The sequence below is a fragment of the Neovison vison genome, chromosome X (genome assembly GCF_020171115.1).
Source record: "Neovison vison isolate M4711 chromosome X, ASM_NN_V1, whole genome shotgun sequence".
NCBI classification, from domain to species: domain Eukaryota; kingdom Metazoa; phylum Chordata; class Mammalia; order Carnivora; family Mustelidae; genus Neogale; species Neogale vison.
The window spans coordinates 25,196,503-25,218,857 of record NC_058105.1 but is presented as its reverse complement, the minus strand read 5'-3'; the positions used below and the strand labels follow the sequence as shown (position 1 = coordinate 25,218,857).

General features: G+C 37.2%; 1 protein-coding gene across 1 annotated transcript in view; it reads right to left on the bottom strand.

Annotated features, from left to right (window-relative positions):
- TENM1 (teneurin transmembrane protein 1) overlaps positions 1-22,355 on the bottom strand; it is a 792,472-nt gene that overhangs the window by 753,316 nt on the left and 16,801 nt on the right. The gene's annotated exons all lie outside the window — the stretch shown is intronic.

The following is a 22,355-nucleotide window of genomic DNA, read 5'->3' as shown; positions in this document are numbered from 1 at the left end:
CTAGTTCTTTGACTGATTTCAGTCACATGTGTACACAAAGCCTGAAACTGGCCATTTGTTTAAGTAATGTATAAACATGGCTTACTGTGATATCCTTCTAAATGACAAAGAGTTACCTCTCAAGCCACTTTCTATCCCTCCTGTGATACCATTTTAACATGTCGCATTCCTGCTTAAAATCCTCAAATAATTTTATCTTGCCTATGAAATAAAGGCTGAGCCTTTGATTATGCCATTCTGCCCAAATGGAATATTTTCACTTCTCAAACTGTAGATTTTCCTTGGTTGCTCTACAAAGGCATCCATAAGCACTACAGTCTGCACTGAGTTTCTCTTACCTCAATTTGTATGGCACTTAAAATCTAAAGAACATAAAGTGAACACTTGAAATGTCAAATTATTGCTTTTTACCTGGAAGAGCACCTAACAGAGTACCTAGCACATAGTAGACACTCCATGAACACTTGTAAACTTGCCTCACTGACTTCTTCCATTGGGCTAAAAATGCACCTAAGGTGTGATAACAGCCTTTCAAATTATACTTCACTAAGCAAATAAGAGGGAAAAGCTCCTTTCCTGTGTGCCTTTCATTCTTCACTAAATCAATGTTAATTTATGTCAGTATACCAAAATTGTAGGCACTGTTCTGTCACTGAAGACATAAGAGAGTAGAGTCAACCTGCACTGGGCCTAAGTACAGGAAGTTTCTGGAAAAAGAGTAAGGATTACCTCCAATACCAATCACCTTCTCAGTTTAATTTCCACCAAAAAAAGTATTCATGATGGAATATCATGTTTATGACTAGAAAACAAACTTAATTCGGAGGACAAGTGTTGCTAAAGCTAGCATTAAAAGCTGTCAGTGACACAAATGACATTGAGTATCTGTCATTACAGATTAGTTTACAGTGAGAAAGTGATTCTCATTCACATTATCTAGGCCATCAAAAGAAACCTTCTATATTAATTTGCATAACCTCTAGTTAATGAAATTATACCAATTCTTAACACCATTATGAGGATGGAAGAGACACAGGAGGAGAAGGCGGGAAAGAACAGGATGGAGAAGGATTGGTTTTGCATATTAAATAGAAATGTGGAGGAAGTTGGATTTTTGCCATATTCTCTGGCTCTATTAATAGCCAATATACCCATGGCTCAAAACAAAATCATTAGACACTAACATAGAAAAATGTGAATGCAGAGCTGAGGCATTATTTCATTTATAAGCTATTCTCTCCATAGAAAGCCTAAATTTACTACGGGAAATATGGAATAAAAGAAAAATTTGGACACCTGCATCATAAAGGCATACAATGATAGGTAATGTTCCTTGATGTGGTGATAATCCTATGGGTACATGTAGATGGAAGAGAAACAGAGATGTTTTTAATGACAGTAGGAAGATAAAAGCTGAGCTCCTTTTCTGTTCAACTTTTGAAAGACTGGCACCACTAGGCCCACAATTCAGGAAGAGTAGTATGCTAACTCCTTACCCTTGCTTCAACGGAGAACTCAGGTAATGAAAATTACATGGACACTTCCTTTGGAAAACATTTTGTCGTCCCCTTATACACCATATAGTTTATCACTGCCATAAACTAATAAAGTAATCACATTTTTAAGCCATCATAGTTGGCTTGAGTTATTTTCCGGGTACTTCAAGGGTCATAATTCTTGCCATTAGAGGGAAAAATAATTTTAGTAAAGAATAACTCAAATGATTTGGTGCTGATGGCACTTGAGATTTGCACATGTGATATATACTGAGATAGAGCATGTTTCAAAAATGCAAATGGATGCATAATAGCATTGCAGGCAGAACAAATCAATATCTGTTCCTCATTTTGTATGCTACTTATTAGGGAATAGAATCTAATAACATATAATGTCTTATGTAAAAAAGATATCATTAGGGATCTTTGAAAAACTTGGCCCTTTTCATTTACACCTGATAACTGTAAAACATCCTACCTCATTTGAAAAAGGTCATTTAACTTCAAATGAAATAGTGCTACTTTAAGAATGCCCATATGCACATGAGAGAGTGAACAGCTTTTACACAAGTTTTATGATATGGTGAATTTAAACAACAATGCCAACCAAGTTACCAACAGTTGCTATTATTATTAATAACTACTCTGTCCACTGCGCTTTGTTTCCTTTAAAGTATTTTTTGTGTACACTATCTTGATATTTCATTACTATAGCCTTGGGAAATAAACTAGAAAACCAAGACCTAGAGAGGTGATGTGACTTTCTCAATGTCACACAGCTAGTTAGTAATAAAGTTCACAATTAAAATTCAAAGACTGAAATTACTAGTCTAATGTACTTATAGTGTAAAAATGAAAGGTCCATTATGTTTATGCTATAATATATTAAATACTGAGATACTAGAAAACTTTACATTTAATCTTCTGAAGAGATTTTTAGAGAAACAGGCTACCAACAATGGTTGAATGTGAGGGTTGATATACCTTCAATGTGTCTGTGAAATGAGATACAAGTAAGTGAAGACAGATAAAACTGCATATTAGGGAGTATTTAAATGACAATGGAATCCTAAACTCCATTTTATTATAATCAAATCCCCACAACTAGTTTGGTTTGAGGCTGTTAGCTTTGGTCAGATACGACACTGTTGTTTAATCTTCAATTTTCACCTGCAGAAAGCAAATATTGCAGTGGAATCCTGAGAGGCCCTTTGCAATTAACTTATGAGACACCTATATGAAGCAAGGCCCATTTTTCTCAGGAATTAGTGCGCAGCACACTTTCCCATTGACAGGACCTTGCAGCTTTAGATAACCAAGCAGTATCTCTAGTATACTATGTAAAGCCTGAATATAGACAGTAAAGATACAAAATGAAAAACTGACTAAACATTTGGCTTAAAGTAGCCTGAACAGTAATTAAGAACACAAAATCTGAGGCAAAACTGGGTGAACTGCAAACATCCCAAAGTGGATTTGAACAAGCAGACAACAGCGTCCTGAAATTTATTATCATAACTATCAGTTGTACAATAGTCTATACAAAATTATTTGGTGATTTAATTCTCATTCCCAATGGGCCAATGTTCACATCATTACAGTCCTGTGAAAATGGTAAGCTTGTTTGGAATCTCAGTAAAGCTTATTCCTAGGAAGTGGTCCCTCTAGGTGAGTCCAAGGGCACTTTTCAGGAACAATGACTTTAATTTTCCTAAATTTCTGAGTATAAGTATTCTGAGTCCATAAAGAACCCCAGGTTTATTATTTGGGGCTTAAAAATGAACAAGGAAAAAAAAAGTGTTCCAGGGACAATGACTTTAATTTTCTTAAATTTCTGAGTATAAGTATTCTGAGTCCATAAAGAACTCCAGGCTTATGATTTGGGGCTTAAAAATGAACAAGGTGAGGGGGGGAAGTGTTCACCGAACACAGAAGGGAAATTTCACATTACAAGTTACAACTGGAGAACCTGGATATTTTTGTTTTCTTTTTTTTTTTAAGATTTTATTTATTTATTTGACAGAGAGAGACACAGCAAGAGAGGGAAAACAAGCAGGGATAGTGGGAGAGGGAGAAGCGAGCTTCTTGCTGAGCAGAGAGCCTGATGCGGGGCTCAATCCCAGGACCCTGGAATCATGACCTGAGCCAAAGGCAGAGGCTTAACGACTGAGCCACCCAGGTGCCACATACTTTTGTTTTCTATATTATTTTTCTTCTCCATCCTACTTTCTTATTGTTAAGTCATAAATATCATATAGAAAGCCCTGGATTTGGAATAATAGACCTTAGGTTTTAGCGCTTGTTTTCCACTATCCTGCTTAACTAATCTAAGGAATTCCTGGGTAAAGTGGAGTGGGACTTTGCTCTGTGTATGTGGTACAGCTGGTGTTCAGATCCAATATGTAATAATTCAGAAAAAATATTCAAATAAACTTTAATATACTAAACTCAGTGACTGATAAAAGCTTCTTTGCTTACAAGGCACATTATCTGAATTGACTCAGTAGTGAGATCTTCAAACCTGGTCTTGATCATTACAATTTTCTACCTCAAGGTATGTATATATATGTGTGTATGTGTACCTGTGTGTCTGTGTGTGTCTGTATTATACCTCTAAAACAAGATATAAGGAACCCATAACTATAATTAAATGTATTTTTATCATCTATTTCTTTAGTATCTCTTTTTCAGATAAATACATCTAACAGGATTCTGGAATCTTCTAGAATAACTTAAGGCACTTGCCATTCAGTATTTGCTTTAGTCTCAGAGCTTAACACAAGGCCTGGTACATAGTAAATGCAGAGTAAACTTTTGCTGAGTAAATGAGCTACTCCTAAGCAGGGATCACCCTTTTTCTCTGTCCCCTCAGTTCCTGTGCCTACTTTCCACTTAGATTTGTTGTCTGTACCAAGGTACTTTTATTGTTAATGCTTATATTTAGTGTTTGATGTACGTGGCCAACACATCTTAAGATAACACTCAGTAAGTCACATCTTTATGCAATTCCCTCTCCCCATTTATCCCTTGCTTCTAATGAATAGAATTTAGAAAAGGCAAAGGGATTTTTCAGGTGTAATTAGGGCCCCTAAATCTGTTGGCCTTAGCTTAATCGAAAGGCAGATTATCTTACGCGGGTCAGATATTGTCAGGAGGGCCTTTTTGTCAAGAGGGTTAAAGTTACCTCTGAAGTTAGAGATTTGAAGCAGCAGAGACTCTCTCTCTCCTACCATGGCTGGCTTTGAAGTACCAAACTGCCATGAACTCTAAAGGGGCAAAGAAGTTAAGTCTTCCAACAACCCAAGGGAGTTGAAAATGGATCCTTCCCCAGCCTAGCCTCCAGATGAGAACAAGCCCAGCCAACACCCGGACACCTTGACTGGACCCTTGTGAGACTCTGAGCAGAGAAATCTTCTAAGTCATGCCCAGACTTCTGACTTACGGAAATAGAGGTAATTGGTATTGTTTTAAGCCACTCAGTTTGTGCTCATTTGTTACAGAGCCATAGGAAATCAATATACCTGCGTTTGTGCAGATCTTAGAGGATAAGCACTTTGAGGGAAGAAGACACATCTTTTGCTTTGTTTCTCTCCCAGTGTCTAGTGCCCAGCCAAGGATACCACAGACATAATAGCTGATTGAAATAAATAGTTTCTACTTGTGAGCACTAGGTATTATACTGTACCTCCTGCTGAAACTGTTTTCTACTGAGGAAGTAAAATGCAATATACAGACTTCTGTTTTGTCACATATTTTTCAGCAGAGTGGCAAAAATTAGACACACATGAAAAACAGTGGGGGTTGTGTACCTACTTATCAATGCAAGAAGCTAAAAAATGACCACATTCCTTTTAAAGATGGCAATAATGTAGGATGAAAAAGAATAATTCAGAAATCCAATTACAATGAACTGACTAACAAACTGGTTATGGTGGCCACACATGGCTGGTATAAATCAGAATTATTTTCCTCTATCTTAATTTGCTTCTCAGTCAGGTTATGGCTTTGCTTTTAAAGGAACTGAGAAATAATCTGACCCTTAGATAGTTTTTAATAGACTTACTTTTATCTCAAAACTAAACACTCTGAGCCAATGCTAATTTGCTTATGTAAAATACAGTTCTTTTAATAGCTACGTTTCCATTCAAAACCTTAACACTCTCCTTGCCAATCAAAAATCAGTTTCTTAAACTCAGCAATATGTAAAAGAAGCCAGAAAATCATTTCTTCTTTCCTTTTTTTAAATTTTCTTTTGTTCTTATTCTCTTTTTCTCTCCAGCTAAAATATTGTTTAATCACTATTTTAAAGGGAAATGGTAAATGTGAGAAATAGCCTGGAGAATCCAATCATTCATTCCATTTTTATTATAAAATTCTAGCTCTATATTCTCATATTTCAGTTGTGAGAAATATCAGACTTCAAGTAGCTTAATATTATTGGACAAGATAAAGGGCCACGAAGTGTTATCAGTGACTTGTTCTCAATGCTGGGGTAGTAACTACCAGGAAAAGCCTCTTAAGTTCAGCAAGGCCTTCTTCCCCTTGTGAAAACAGAAACAGTACTGGGAGACCATACCACCAGGGCCTTAATTGGCTCAGGGTGCCAAATGACTAAGTTTGTCAGATACTTTTCTGAGTAGGCTTTGTTTTCTGGAGAGCAGACACAAGGGAAGAAGGTAAATGTAAATTCCCTGGTTGCCTGAGGGAAGAACAGGTGTCGACCTCCACCTACATTGAAAAAGTTACATAAGAAAGCATGGTCCACATTCCAAACTTGCTCAGAAGTTTCCTGTATCTATTGTATCAAAGCCTGAGTGTGTTGCTGTGTACTGCTCTGTGTTGTAAGAGTTCAGTTTCAGATGCATACTCAGAATTTTTTCCTATTTTAATTAGTCCTAAAATGAATTAAAACAATCTCTTCATTCCTAATAGGTATGCAAGAGCAACAGCAAAAAACAAAAAACGAAAACAAATAACCTACCTGTCTTGAATATATAGGACAGTTGAAGAAGGTGGCTCTGAAAAATTGCTGGCAGAAAGGAATATATTTCCACAAGCTTCTCTTGTATATGGTCTCCCCCCACCCCATGGCCTTCATTACTTTTAGAAAATGCTCAAGGATATATATTCTCTAGGGAATTAAATGAACTTGGATGATCAGTAATAAGCCAGGAATCTGGCCTGCTCCTCCAGTCCTTTCTTCTGAAATGTTTTCCTTAAACATCGTGCAATTTAGCCATACCAGATGGGCCCTTCTCAGACATACTATAGACTGCATGCCTTTATACTTTTACTTACTTTAATATATCCACCTTAGATTCACTTCCTTACCTTTCCTAACAGCCAAGTTCCTAGTCATTTTCTAAAGCCCAAATAAATGTCATCTTTCTGTAGTATATTCCTAGACATAAAACATGAGATACAGTCAGAAGCTTCCTTGTTTCTGGTTCCATACCACTTCATATGTACCTCTATTACTGTTCTTATTATATTATATTGTAAGGGGTTTTGCTTGTTTCTTTTTGTGTCAATTATACCCCAACTTCTACACTGTGAACCCCTCAAGGACAAAAATCCTGTCCTATCAATCTTTAAACATACCAATCTTCCTCTAGCCCATCACAGTGTATATCACAGTACATGACACATAGTGTGTGCTCAATTTATGTTGGCTGGATTGGATTAGAAAATTGATATTAGAGGTCTAGAAAAGAAAAATGACCAAAATAGCTCTTTGCTGCCAAACAGGGACTTGTTTGTCTCAAATGGAATCCCCAGATCTAAAGACCCAGAAAAAATTCTTTTTGACTGGGATATTACTTCAGTATAAGGGCTTTAGGGCAATAATTTCACAGGAGACCTCTATGCTCTTTTTTAGCTACCAAATGAATCAAATTTTCATGAAAAGAGGCTCTCTCTGTTCACACCCCAAATTCTTTCAATCCAGGTGAGAAGCAATTCACATTTCATCCAAATCAATTAATAATTTTATGTAATTCATAATGTAATGGATTTAACGAAAGAAACAGGAGAAGTACAAGACATTGTTCCTATACTCAAGACCCTTGATAATTATGGAGATCATTTTAATGCACACACACAAAAAGAATATGACTATACAAACATGCAAAACTCTGCATTCTGTCTATATAAATGCTGTAGGAATTAAAAAAAAAAAAGTCAACTTAGAGTCATGCAGCTTGGATTAATTCATGGGGCTTAAAGGTTGGAAAGAATTTAACCATGCAAAAAGAGTTGAAATAAAGGCCGCCTAAGACTTAAAAACATCTCAAAGAATTCTAGAGCATGAGAGGAAACACAGATGATTCAGCCTTAACTCCTCATTTATATAAGAAGAAGTAAACCTAGATAGAGCAACTGACTTACCCAAGGTTCCACAGTGAATGCAGGCAGAGAGGGAAGAGAAATCCTTCCTTGTTTCTATGCACTGGAGTCATCTCCTACAACACCTCATTTAAATTACACAGAGACTGTTTATTTTCTATTTGTGTGGGAGATGAACTCAGATGCTTACTTGCTTGCTAGGAAAAACACCCTGCTAAAACATTGTCTAGAACAATTTTTAAAAGAGAAACTGGAAATGTTGACAGTATAGCCATAAAAACTTGAGTAAATCTACTGCATTTAAACAACAACATAAAATGGCTTCTGGGGAGGGGGAGGCGTGGAACTAGAATGACATTTCTATTATAGACTTTGTGTTACCGAGAAGTGAGTTACATCGTCATATGCACAGGGCACTGGATTTCCCCAGAAATATAAATACGCTTATTTTATGAATGAGTTATAGTCTTTTCTTCTCCTTCTTCTTCTTTCAAAATTAGTCAATGACTAAGAAAAAACGGCAATGTCCAGCAGAGACTACATTGAGACTGACTATCTGAGAGAAAGTTTCCTTTTCTACATGCTAATCTCCGACATGCAGAAACAATTTTAATTTATGTCTGGCAGCATCTGAGCTGCAAGAAAGTGAGGCTACCGACATCTGGCTTGATAAACCACATAGCTGTAAGCAAGCTTATAAATTAAATTATTTAAGTATCCCCATTTAATTTTCAACATCTCTAAGGACAGGATGACAGACTGAAATGTGTCAAATGCAAAGAAACCAGCCTAAACTCATCTCAAACATGACACTTAAAGTAATTCAATAATATTCCACATTTTACAAATAGACATGAAAACATATTTTACCCCGTCAATATAATTTGTGGTGCCCAAGTAGAATAATGCCATGATATCCCACAAGAAGCGTAATTTAGCATGGACATAAATTTTACTTAAAGATTCAATTATTGTCTTAAAGATAAGACTATGTGGGAAAAAACTCAGTATGTTGGGTATCATCCCCTCAATCTAATACATTAGAGGGAGTAAGACAAGTCATCAGAAGATTTCTTTTCTCCTGTTTGGGGGCAACATAGTTATCACCATCATTGCATTTATATATTAATTCATTCAACACATATTTGAAAGTACCTACTACATGCTAGGGACAGAGCTACGTGCTGGAATCTGGCAGTAAATAAAGTCTACCCAGCCTCCATCATCATGGAGCTTATTATCCCACTCTTACTGGATTAAATGCACTGATTGTCCTTCTAAACTTTGGAAGTCATTAATTCAGGATCAATTTAAGTCCTTTTCCTCCTAGTAGCTCATGAAAGACAGATATATAATATCAACCCTAATAACATATTTACATCTGGCTACAAAAGGGATACTACACACATGCAAGAAAAGATGGACTCCAAAAACTCTATTTCCAAAAGTGATTTGCTCACTGCTGCTGGAGTGAGGAGGTAACTTGTTCCTCAGTCAGTCACAGACCAAAACACACCAAGTTCCTGCTGTGGGCAAGGAAATACACTAAGCTTTAGGAGGGAATTAATGAGCGTGATATTAAACTGTCTAAACTAGAAGTAAAGCTCATAACAGTGATCAAAAAAAGGAGGGAAGTGAAAGACATCATGAAGTACTGTGGGACATAATGACAGATTATATATGGAAGGCAAAGTACAAGATGGGGCAAAGAAAACCCAAGGTTTTAAGCCTGGGTAGCTGGAAGAATGATGGTATCACTGACAGAAACTGAGAAGGTGGACAAGGGATCCAACCTTGAAAAGACAATGTGCTCACCTTGAGAAATATGATGAATTTCAGACATCAGAAGAATATCCAAGGATATGCAAGTGGCAAGAAGTTGGAGGTATGGGACTATAGTGAAAGAAATAGGTTTTAAAATTCACATATATAAGAAATAACAGTTAAAGTCATAAATGTAGATGAAATCCCCAAGGAAGAAAAGGTAGAGGGAAGAAAACAAGTAATGGATCTTGAATATATACACAGTTTGAATACAGAAAACAGAAAATAATCCAGGAGGAAACCTCCAGTTTCTTTTCTCAAGGAAGATTCACAGGAAATGAATAACATCGATACCAAAGAGAAGACAAGTTCCTCTCAGAGTGGCAATATGAATAGGCACAGGATGAGGGGATACCAGAAAATCAGGTTTCTCTGATTTACCTTATCTATCCACTGACTGATCAATCGATTTTGGAAGGGGTGCAGATGGAGAAACATTTGGAGGGGGTGCAGATGGAGAGAGAGAGAGAGAGAGAATATCAGGCAGGCTTTACACTCAGCATTGAGCCCGATGCAAGGCTCGGTCTCACAACTCTGAGATCATGCCCTGAGCCAAAATCAAGAGTTGGATGCTTAACCCACTGAGTCACCCAGGCATCCTGGCTACTGCAACATTTCAAGATTATATTTTAGAATATATACTAACATCATTCTTGAGAGGGGTCACATTAGGATCCTTTAGTTGAAGTATTCCACAGTAAGAACACTCTCTGTGCAGGTGTCTGCAATTCTGTTGCCAAATTTAAGGTCCAGTCTAAAATTCAGATGTCTTAACTTAAGAATTCCTAAATTAGGGCACCCAAACAATAAACATAAGTCAGATTAAAAAGAAAACAGCATTCTTCTCTTAATGGATTTCAGAACAAATAGAGATATACGAAAATAGTAGCCCAGATCTTATTTGAATACTGGCCATGACACTTAGTGACCTTAGCCAAATTACTTAACCTCTCTTGGCTTCAGTCTTCTAAACTTTACAATTGGAGATGATAATAATACAGGCTTCATAAAATTATTGTGGGGATTAAGTGAGATAACAGGTTTAAAATAGAACAGTCCTTGGCATAAAGCAATTATTCATAACTTGCCAGATCTCTCTCACATATACATGCTCATGTCAATTAACAACACATAGAAAAGTCCATATAATTTTTTTAAAAATAAGCTAAACTCCAAATTGTCTATTATTATTTGAAATATAAGTATGTCAGTCATGTGGGATTATCTATGTCCTAGACAGAAAAGTGAAAGAACAAGGTGAGAAGTCATTTATAAAGAACATCAACATTTATAAAATAAAAAAACACAAACTCAAGAATGAGAAGAGAAAGCATAAAGTGAAGAAAGCCTATTCACCTTTTTTTGCCAAATGTCAAGAATGAGAAAAAAGAGAGAGAGAGAAGATGCTCATGTGGTTTGCAAACTGGAAATTTTAAATGGGAAATTATTTGAGGAATGGTCTATATGCAATCCCCATTCCAATTCCAGTCTTATCTAAAAGTATTATCATTAAAGAAATGATCTTAAAACACTGGAAATAACTATCAATGTTATGCGGATATCAAATTTTTCTAGGCCAGTTTTATTTCCTTCCAGGATAAAATGACAAGATGAAGGCAAAATGGTAAAATATTTTGATTTCAATAAGAAATCTGACTTAAATTCTATGACGTTCTTAAAAGCAATGAGGAAAAAAAAAGGGGTTTACACTAGAGTTCAATAGTCTTATACTGGAGGGCCTGACAAGCCTAGAACAGTGCTGAGGAGGGCCAATGGCAAAACTAAGAAACAAATAATGGAAAAGGGGAACAGGAAAAGATATATAGAGAAAAAACAAGCAGAAAGAATAAGAAAGGAGGGAAAAATCAGTGCTGTGACAGATTTGCCCAGTTAATATTTATAAAGCACTTAAGAACAGTGCCTGACACATAAATTGCTATATATATTTGCTAAAATAAAGAATACTAAACTCAGGCCTGATGACATGACTCCCTAAACCCTTTGTGTAGACATTCACATTCTTGAAAGCAGAAGCCTAGAGCAAATGATTTCTCAAGGTCCCCTGAAGCTCAGTTATTTCATAGCTCTGTTTCTCATCATTTTTAAGAGATTTCATGAGAGAAAGGAAAGCTGATGATACTGTTGACACATCACAGTTCTATTTCCTACGTCATCCTTTCCCATTTTACCTAAAGGCATAACAAACCTGCTTTTTAATAGACAGCATTCATTTGGTAAATTTTTTAGAATTTGTGGGCATTATTGTCAGCAAGACTTCCTTTGATAATAAACACATTAACAACCAGTATTCTTTAAACAGCCTGTTCATTTATAAGGTAACCCTGTCAGTAAGCTCTACTGTAAATCATTTGGTACCCCGAACTCTCTGTTCCCATCAGTAATGAAGTAGGCATTTTTATTCAAATGTAGCAGGATGTTCAGCTCCCAAGATAATGATTAAGCGAAGATCTCCTTTTTTATTCTGCAGACAAAGCAGATACCATACTTACAGTTTAGGCTCTCAGGGACAAAAATCTTAATGGAGGCCAAGATTTCCTCAGACTATGGAAATAACCTTTAAAAAAGTTTGCATTCTGTGGTCCCTCTCTGTGGCAATTCTGATTTCTTTTTTCTGGGGTCAGAATGTTCTTGACAGGTCTCCCACTCCCTTGCGACTCTTTAATAGTACTGTGATTTCCTCACTTCTCTTCCTAATGAATATTTCATCTGTCTGAAGGAATAATCATCGTGTGTTTACCAAATGACAAAATGACTTACGAAAATGTACTTAACTGGAAATCAGCCTTTCTTAGAATTACCAATCTTCTTTGAGCTCCTTCCTCTGCTTCCTCACACTATTGTGAACAGCAAAATGAATAGTAATGTTGTGTGTTTTCTTGTGATTAAAGCCCAAATTAGTACTCAGAGATGGTACTCACATCCTACAGTATGTAGATGTAAGCTTGGATCAAGGCATGCCCACAAGTGCATCTTTCATTTTGTGTTCATACACTATACGAACTATTCAAGCATCAGTCAAGGTGCTTTTGAACCAAGGGTGTAAAATTAAATAAAATTAAAAATGGCATTGAAAACTCACAGTGTTTATGTTAATTTATCATTAGAGGTTTGCAGCATACACTATGAATTATACCCTCCCCATTAAACCAGGTGAGAGTGTTGCAAATAAGAGAACAAAATCAGTCATCTGTCACCCACAGTGATAGCCAGCCATGTCAGTTAAAGTGTATCTTTCAAAATTGAGGTTCCCATGCAGTAGTATACATACGTCTGGGATAAAATAGGTAGCTGATGTGTTCTTGGAAAACAGCCATTTAAAATCATGTAAGTTGAACAGTTTCATCTGACATTTGTCAGACATCTAGCAAATATAGGACAAAACGTGAAGGTCAGCAATTCAATGACTACCCTATAGAAAGAACCCTGGCTACTTCAGATACTGTGCCACATGGCATGTGATACATTACCACTTTGTACTTATTTCAGAATTTTTGTCATTGTTTTTTTTTCCACTTTTCTTCAGCTTTTTAAAAAAGAATATATAGTGATTTTCAATATACTTTGGAAGTGTGTCAAGCTGAAGACATAGTGATTTCAAATTTATTAAGGTGAAATGGAGGGCTGGACTTTGCCTCACCCAAAAGACACTTTTGCTGCATTCAGTCGTCAGGATAGCAATATCATGGGGCTGAAATAACACCCCTAAAGAAGCTCTGCTCAGAGATTTTCCAGAAACCACAAAAGCCATTTCTATTAACTCTGAACCCATTTCCTAAACATCTAATGTGGGACTTCTTGTTGGCAAATACATATGCATTTCAGATTATGGCTTATCTATAAACACTTAGCAAAAGCCTACGGCTTTGTTTTCAGTTTTATGGTTGTTTTCTGTATTTCCCCCCCCCGCCTAAGGTAGAGGACTAAGTACCAACCAAGCAATGTTTCCATTTTCCTTAAAAGATCAGAGCTAAATGCTTCAAGAAAATGAATGCAATCTACAAGTTAAGTTTCATTATGTGTCTTGCAGATGGAAGTGTATGAATGGTTGTCCTACCCACAAAATACAAGTATGTAATCAGTCACTAAGATGAGTAGACTCCAAAAGAGAATGATGGCACAGTTAAATGTTATCTTTTCAAGGAAGTTTATGGCAGTAAGTGGCTAAAATTGACCACCTTACCACATTTCTGCCCACACATTAAGGATGCTTCTACACTTTCATGGAAGTATGAGCTGACAACTTAATTGAGAATCCATATCTATCCATTGATCTATCAATCTATCGATTATTGATCTGTCAATCTCTTAATCTATCAATCTATCATCTAATCTGTAAGGATATACCATATGCCAGAAACGTTCAAACTGCCCCCTTGCAACAAAATCAAGTCATTCTGTTTCATTCTTCTTGCTTAGGTATCCACTTCTACTGCTTCACTAAAGTCTATTAGGCCCTATTTTATTCCTCATCTCACCATTGCATGTAGGTACTTTATCCTGTTGAAAGATCTTTTCATTGCCTACTCTCAAACCTAGAGAGATGGCTTGTAGCTTTGGTGTAAAATCTGACATTACTGAAATAGGCCATACACAAAAAAAGAAAAGAAAAAACAAAAAACTGTCAACCTACATGATACTCTCTTACTCTCCCCTACTGAACAGCATGGATATTCTGCCGTACTTTGATTTTTCTTTTTGGTGAATCAGTAGAGAAAGCTAGGTCACTGGAATGTTCAAGGGGAATTTTAAAATGAACATGTTTTGGATTCACTGATCTATACTATAAAAAGGATAATTGTCAGCTATGAGAAAATTTAACACTCAGATATCCTTAAAGGATTGACTACACAAACACTAAAAGTTCAATCTAATTACTTCTGGACCTATGTCTTGACTATTCTGGTTTTGCATAATGAGAAGATGATGACCAAACTGAAATAAGGAGATAGACTTTTCTTAAATTCAGAATAACAAAAACTGAAGCCTAAATTATTTTTCTGAGATTATCTCATTTAAATGTTTCATATGCTCCTCAAACTCAACAGGTATAAAATGGAACTCATTATCCTCACCTATGCCCTCCATTCCCCCCCCATGAAGGCCAAAATCTGTACTTTCACTCCCTGAAGGCGAATGGCACCAAAGCAGATGAATAGAAGTTGGGTAGGAGTAGGGGTGATGTGGGGTGGGAACAACCATTACAAAAGAACAGTGTCAAGATATCCAGAAAAGGGCCCAGGATCTGATTACAAATCATGTTTAAAAATTTTTAGCTGACCCTAAGGCAATGAAAAAATTTTTTCAACTCAGTTTCAACTTGATCTCAGTAATACTGAGTGATATTACCATCTACCCAGTCTCCCAAGCCAGAAACCTTTCTCTCACTTCTTATATCTAATGAGTGACCTATGCCAATTAGCATATGCCAAATCTAATGGTGCTCAAAGTGTCGTTCCTGGACCTGTGGCATCAGCATTCCCTGGAAACTTGTTAGAAATTCAAATTCTTGGGCGCCTGGGTGGCTCAGTGGGTTAAGCCGCTGCCTTCGGCTCAGGTCATGATCTCAGGGTCCTGGGATCGAGTCCCGCATCGGGCTCTCTGCTCAGCAGGGAGCCTGCTTCCCTCTCTGTCTCTCTCTGTCTGCCTCTCTGTCTACTTGTGATTTCTCTCTGTCAAATAAATAAATAAAATCTTTTTAAAAAAAAAAAGAAATTCAAATTCTTGGGGGCACTTGGATGGGTCAGTAGGTTAAAGCCTCTGCCTTCAGCTCAGGTCATGATCCCAGGGTCCTGGGATCGAGGTCAGCATTGGGCTCTCTGCTCAGCAGGGAGCCTCCTTCCCCTGCTCTCTCTCTGCCTGCCTCTCTGCCTTTTTGTGATCTCTGTCAAATAAATAAATAAAATCTTTTTTTAAAAAAGAATCATATTCTTATGAGACATATTATATACCTTTTAGATCTACAAACTGAAGTATAGGACATGAATCTGAAGATACTTGAAGCTACTTGGTATTAGCGGAACTTGTCTTTACTAGTTTCAAAAACAAAATGCAGTAATTATTGATGCAGAAAGTTAGTTATCAGAGTAAAGGAGATGGGTGGGAGAGAGATGAGCCCAAGACAGTGTAACTTTATCTACTTAAAGAAATGAGGATGAAATGCTATCATCTTAAAAATATCTGAGTCTTAAAAGAATTCCTCCTGAAACAGGCAAGAAACTTCAGATGGCACATTTTACACTGTATATAAAGTATGTTCTTGATTGTAACCAGTAGCTTCTTATCAGGTTCCTTCTAAAAATCCTCAGATTTTCATTGAAATGAAAACTGTCACAGAAGTTAAGTGGAACAGGATTTTAAAAACCCTTTAAGAATGTAGCAACCAGGAGCACCTGGGTTAAGTGGGTTAAGCCTCTGCCTTTGGCTCAGATCAGCATCTCAGGATCCTGGGATCAAACCCCACATCAGGCTCTCTGCTCAGCGGGGAACCAGCTACTCCCTCTCCCTCTGCCCTCCCCCTGCTTGTTCTCCCTCTCTCTCTCAAATTAATAAATAAATTTAAAAAATAAAAATAAAAATAAAGAAGTGCAAATTCTTGGGGCACCTGGCAGGCTCAGTCAGTTAAGGATCCAACTCTTGATTTAGCCTCAGGTCTTCAGGCTCTGAGCTCAGAGAGGAGTCTGCCTGGGATTCTCTCTCCCTCTCTCTCTGCTCCTCCTTCTGCTCATGCTCTATCTCTCAATAAATAAATAAAATCTTGAAAAAAAAAGAGATGCTAATTTCTGGGCCCCACCCTAGATGCACTGAAACATAAACTGGGGGAAAGGGTCTAGCAATTTGCAACTTAACAGGCCCTCCAAGTGATTCTGATGTACATTCAAGTTTGAGAATCATTGTTCAAATCCATCTCTTAATCATCATTCCTACTGTCAACTGCCACCTGGCCCTCATCATCTCATCTGGCCTATGGCAACAGTCTCTTAATTGGTTCCCTGGCCTTCAATATTGCATCCTCCAAGCCATCCTTTATACTATCACCAAAGTGAACCCTCCATATCACAAATGTGAATATTAGTATCCTTCCCTAGTTCCTCTATGCCTATAGAAATGGTTTTTAAACTGTGTTCTGAAGTTAATTTGTTTCCAGAGTTGCTCTCATGCAATACAGAGGCTCAGTGGGTAGTAGACCAAACTTCAAATTTCACAAGTAGCTTTACAAAACCATTGGCCAACAAGAGAAAGGAGATGCTCCTTAAGACACAGAATTCCATCTTTATCTATCTCCAGGCTACCTCTCCAGCCTCATCTTCTCTCATGCTTACCTTCCACATCACCTTTACCTATATAGAAAGAATGCAGCTTCTCTAAGGACTATTGAATGCTTCTGTTTCACTGCTTCTTTTGCTTAGAACATCTGCCCATCCTTGCCATTTGTTCACCAGATAATACCAAATTTCTGTTCCCTATCTCCTATCAATCCACACTTTTAGGATGACTCCAGTATTACTAGCACCACCTTCTACATGAAGACTTTTCAGATGTCTGCTTCTCATCCCTCTGCTAGATCCAATTGATTAACTTTTCTCTGTGCTCCTACAGTGGCAATAACAGCAGTGAGAGTAATAGCTGATCTATGTTATATGCAATCACTGTGTAAAGTGCCATCTTAAACTTCACAAGTTTAGGAAGTATGAGGTATAATTATTATCCTCCTTTTATTTTAAGTATATTTAGTATATAATGGTATATTAGTTTCAGGTATACAATATAATGATACAACAATTCTATACATAATGTAGTGCTCATCATGATAAGTGTTATAATCCCCATTTTAAAGATGAGACTAAGGTTTGGAAAGATTATATTTAATCTACTTGCCCAAGTTGTATAGCAAATATGTGGCAGAATTGGATCACCTTATCTACTTAAACCCCAAAGCATATGCACTTAACCTCTATATATATAGCACAGGGCCCAGGCTCATAACACACGAGTTAGGTAAGCAAGGAATAAGACAAAAGGGGGTGGCAGACAGTATGGAACGGAACAGGGTACACTCAAGGTGTAAACTTAAAAAAAGGAAGGGGAGGGGAGGAAGAGAGGAAAAGAAGAGCTCTGGGTTGCAAATAAAACATATTTAAAGACTGATCCTGAATAGTAAGCCACTAGCTCGAGACTCCTGTTTCATACTGCATTCAATTCCCAATTTTATGCTTGTCATAAAACCCACATCAGGATAATTTATTAGAATAGTAGTGCCCATACCTTTCTTGCTGCTGTAGGTGTCCCATGAAAGAAGGGTAACTTTCTACTTTTCACCTATCCACAAACCTTGCATCCTAGACATCAAGACAGAGGGATGAGGGACAAGGGGATGAAGTCAAGGGACCTAAATGGTCCATAGAAGGAGAGAGAAAGAAGGCTATATTCTTCTTGACACAATCAGCAGGATTTTAGGGATCTCATAAATGGTTGTACTTCTAAAGTTGGGGCCGATAATGCAGATCCAGAAAAAACAAAAACGGTCATAGACAAACATCTCTGTGCTCCAAGATCAGAATAAACCATGCCTTTCAGCAATCATGACTGCTACTAGAGACTCTGCTGCAGATTTTCTGTACTGGGTAAACCCCAGTGTACTACTTCTCTGTTGCCACTATAATGAACTACCACAGTCTCGGTGGCATAAAATAATCCAGATTTATCTTACGGTTCTGGAAGTTAGAAATCTGAAATGAGTCTTGATGGACTACAGTACAGGTGTTGGCAGGGCTGCGTTCCTTTCTACAGGTTGTGGGGATAATCCTTTTCATTACCCTTTCCAGCTTCGAGAGAGGCCACCCCCATTCCTTGGCTCATGGCCGCTGTCTTCAAAGCGAGCAATGCCTCTGAGCTCTTCTCAAGCTGCAATCTCTCTGGTTCTCACTTCTGCCTCCCTCTTGCACTTTTGAGGCCCCTTATGATTAAAATGAGTCCAACCAGTGAACCAGGATAATCTTCCTATCTTAGGGTCAACTGAATAGCAACCTTAATTCTATCTGCAATCTTTTTTTTTTTTTTAAAGATTTTATTTATTTGTTTGACAGAGAGAAATCACAAGTAGGTGGAGAGGCAGGCAGAGAGAGACAGGGAAGCAGGCTCCCCGCTGAGCAGAGAGCCCGATGTGGGACTCGATCCCAGGACCCTGAGATCATGACCTGAGCTGAAGGCAGCGGCTTAACCCACTGAGCCACCCAGGCGCCCCTCTATCTGCAATCTTAATTCCTCTTTGTCATGTGATGCAACAGATTCACAGGTTCCAGGGATTAGGACATGGACATCTTTGGGAGGCCATTCTGCCTACCATGACCAGTGTTTCCTAAAGACTTTTTGAGTCGGAAGCTATTTGAGATTATATATCTCATTACCCTACTGAGTAGGTTCTGATATGTGAATATTTGTAATTAAAATATATAATATGAATAGCATGAGCAAGTAAATTCATATGCATTCCCCACCTATAACAATTATTTTATTTCTCTGTATATAAGTCAGGCCTCACCTCTCTACCATGAGCCTGTGGTTGGGGACCATGGCCCTTACCATGCCTGGCACACTATAGGAATTTTTGTTTGTCACAGTAATAAATAAGTGAAAAATGTTTCTTCTGGGAAAAAAAATTGTAGAATTATATTTGTTACTTAGTTCAAAGCTATGCATATCTTGAAAGTTGAATCTAGTGCCAAAAAGGGAGGGGGAAGCTGAACATACACTATTTTAAAAATCTATTTGAAATAGATGTCAGAGGCATTTTTAAAATTATTTCTAATATGGATCATTCATCAGTAGAATAAGCAAAAAAGAAAAGGGAACTGCTCCCCTAAACCATATGAATTCTTATATTTCATTTCAAATCAATAAAGGGAAAGTCACTTCTAAAATATTATGATTCATGAACTTCATTTTCCACTCCTCTTGGTTTGATCACAATAGCCATCTCTGTATGGTACTAGAATTGTTGATATTTTATTGCATTAAAACATCTCATTATTATGTATTAAATGCTATTATTTATGGCCACTACTCCATCTGATGTGAGACAGAAAAATTACTGAAGTCTTGCCATCTCAGGATTAGGCATTTTATAGGGATGAAGGACTGACTAAGAAGAGTCAATGGTCCTTCAGCTGCCCCTCAGATCATTAACTCCAAGTGGTTATTTGCTCCCAGGCACTGTCCTATGCCTAGGTTGTTATTGCTGTGATATGTAGATGAAGAAGAATATATTTTAAATCCTTTAATATGAACTCAGTGCTCATGAAGGATGCCAGACTGAAAGCACTGGAGTCTGAACCCATCGGGTTATGCACTTGGCTAGTCCAAGTTACAGAGAGATGCTTGACCTTGAATGACCACCTTGCAAGAGGGAGAAAACATAGAGTTTTGCTGAATTTCAAGAGACTTAATGAGGAGCAGCACATCAGCATTCCAAAGTTAAGCATTTTTATCAAAGAGGAAAAAATAAGACTACTAACTAAATTTCTACTTGACTCTATTTATTATAATGCCAATACTGGTATGTATGTGGTGGGGGGCAGTGGTGTTAGGAAACACAATTACTTTTTTTAAAGATTTTATTTATTTATTTGACAGACAGAGATCACAAGTAGGCAGAGAGGCAGGCAGAGAGAGTGGGGGAGAAGCAGGCTCCCCGCTGAGCAGAGAGCCCAATGCAGGCTCGATCCCATGACCCTGGGGTCATGACCCGAGCTAAAGGCAGAGGCTTAACCTACTGAGCCACCCAGGTGCTCCAGGAAACACGATTACTTTAACATAAAACATAAATAAATGTCTATTACCAATGCACTAAAACACAAATAAGCAGAAATCTTTTTAACAACTGATATATGTATTCCAGTTTTATGGCCTTGATTCCATTTTGCACACTTGAGGAGTCCTTAACTTTCCAAAATTCATAGACTGAGGAGTAAGAAAGTTAGAGCTATCCAAAGTTTTTATTATAGATATGAGAAAACCAAGGCTCAAAGTGGAAAAGTGACCTGAGGAGGACCATATCAGCAGTATAAGACTGGGAGCAGAGCCCAGATTTTCTGATTAACAGGCAAAAGCTTTTCTAATATACCATGTTGTCTCTCTAAGGGAGGAAAACTAGCTGCTCTCTGAACCTTTTAAATATTTAGTGCCAATTATTTTCATAAATGTGCATTCTTTTGGCCTTTTAGGCATTTTTCCTCCATTCTGATCTATTCATTCACATAAGATTAAGAAGACTATCATTTTTCACATACTTAAGCCTTCTTAAGTATGAAAAAATACCTTTCAGTTAATATTACACACTGGCAGACTCACAATTCCCAAATTAAGAGCCTTATTTTCACAAATGATACAAAAGACAAAAATCTTGACTTCCTTCCTTGGTGAATTTCTTTTTTATTCTGTCATTTTATTTTCTGATACTTTTTTTCCTATAGCGATCAAAACTTTCCAGCAATAGTATTCCCTAAAGGCAGTACCTCAAGAAGAATAGCAAATGGAACTACATGCATTGTTAAAACTGACAAATCCATTTAAAATTCCCATTACAGACTAATCTCAATTAACTGGAACCCAATTAAAAAAAAACTTAACATATTTGTACTATATTTTCAATTGACAATGCAAATTCCAAGATTTTAAGGGTTTCATTATTTATGTAATCTCATTGTTTTACATACTTTAAAGTATCAAGTGATTCCAAAAACTTATCAAAAATTCAGATCATCCTTTTGACTTCTTTATAAGTTGGGATGAGAATCATATTTGAATAATGTGTAGTACTACCAAATATAGGTACCAAAGGAAAAAACTAATATTCTCTATTTCTTACTAAGTACCGAATATTGACCAATTTTTAAAAATAATCTTTTCTTTTTTAAAAAAATATTTTATTTGTGTATTTGAGAGAGATCACAAGTAGGCAGAGAGGCAGGCAGACAGAGAGAGGGGGAAGCAGGCTCCCCATTGAGCAGAGAGCCCAATGTGGGGCTCCATCCCAGGACCCCGGGATCACGGGATCATGACCGGAGCTGAAGGCAGAGGCTTTAATCCACTGAGCCACCAAGGCGCCCTGACCAATTTTTTTTTTTTGACCAGTATTTTTAGTAAGAATGAAAGTCAATGAGGGAAGTCTTTCAGGTAAGTTTAGATTTTGATTAACCGAATGTCTCCCCACCTTGCTACATTTTCTTGCATATTCCCTCTACCAGAGTACTGAATAGAGAAGCAATTCCTTTCTCACTATTCCAGATGAATTCCATCTACTTTGGTACATTTACAAAAATAAAAGGCACAATAATTTTTGCCCAGTAGTTGCACAATAAATATTAATTGTGCATATAGACTGGTAGAGGGATGGATGAAAAGAAGGGCGTAAGGGTGACTGAATGAATGTAATACCATGTCAATACAGATATTTTACTTGAGAATTTCCTAAAAAATTAAAACATACATTTCAGGAGACAAATATTTATTTTGTCTGTAAAATTCTCTGAATGAAACTTTTTTCCATTGATATGGAGAAATGCCATGCTTATTTGCAGTCAACAAGAACTACTAAATAGTTTCCAAACATCCTCATTTGCCACTACTGGTCCTTGTACTCTGCAGATACACCCATTAGTGAAGGAGTCTCTT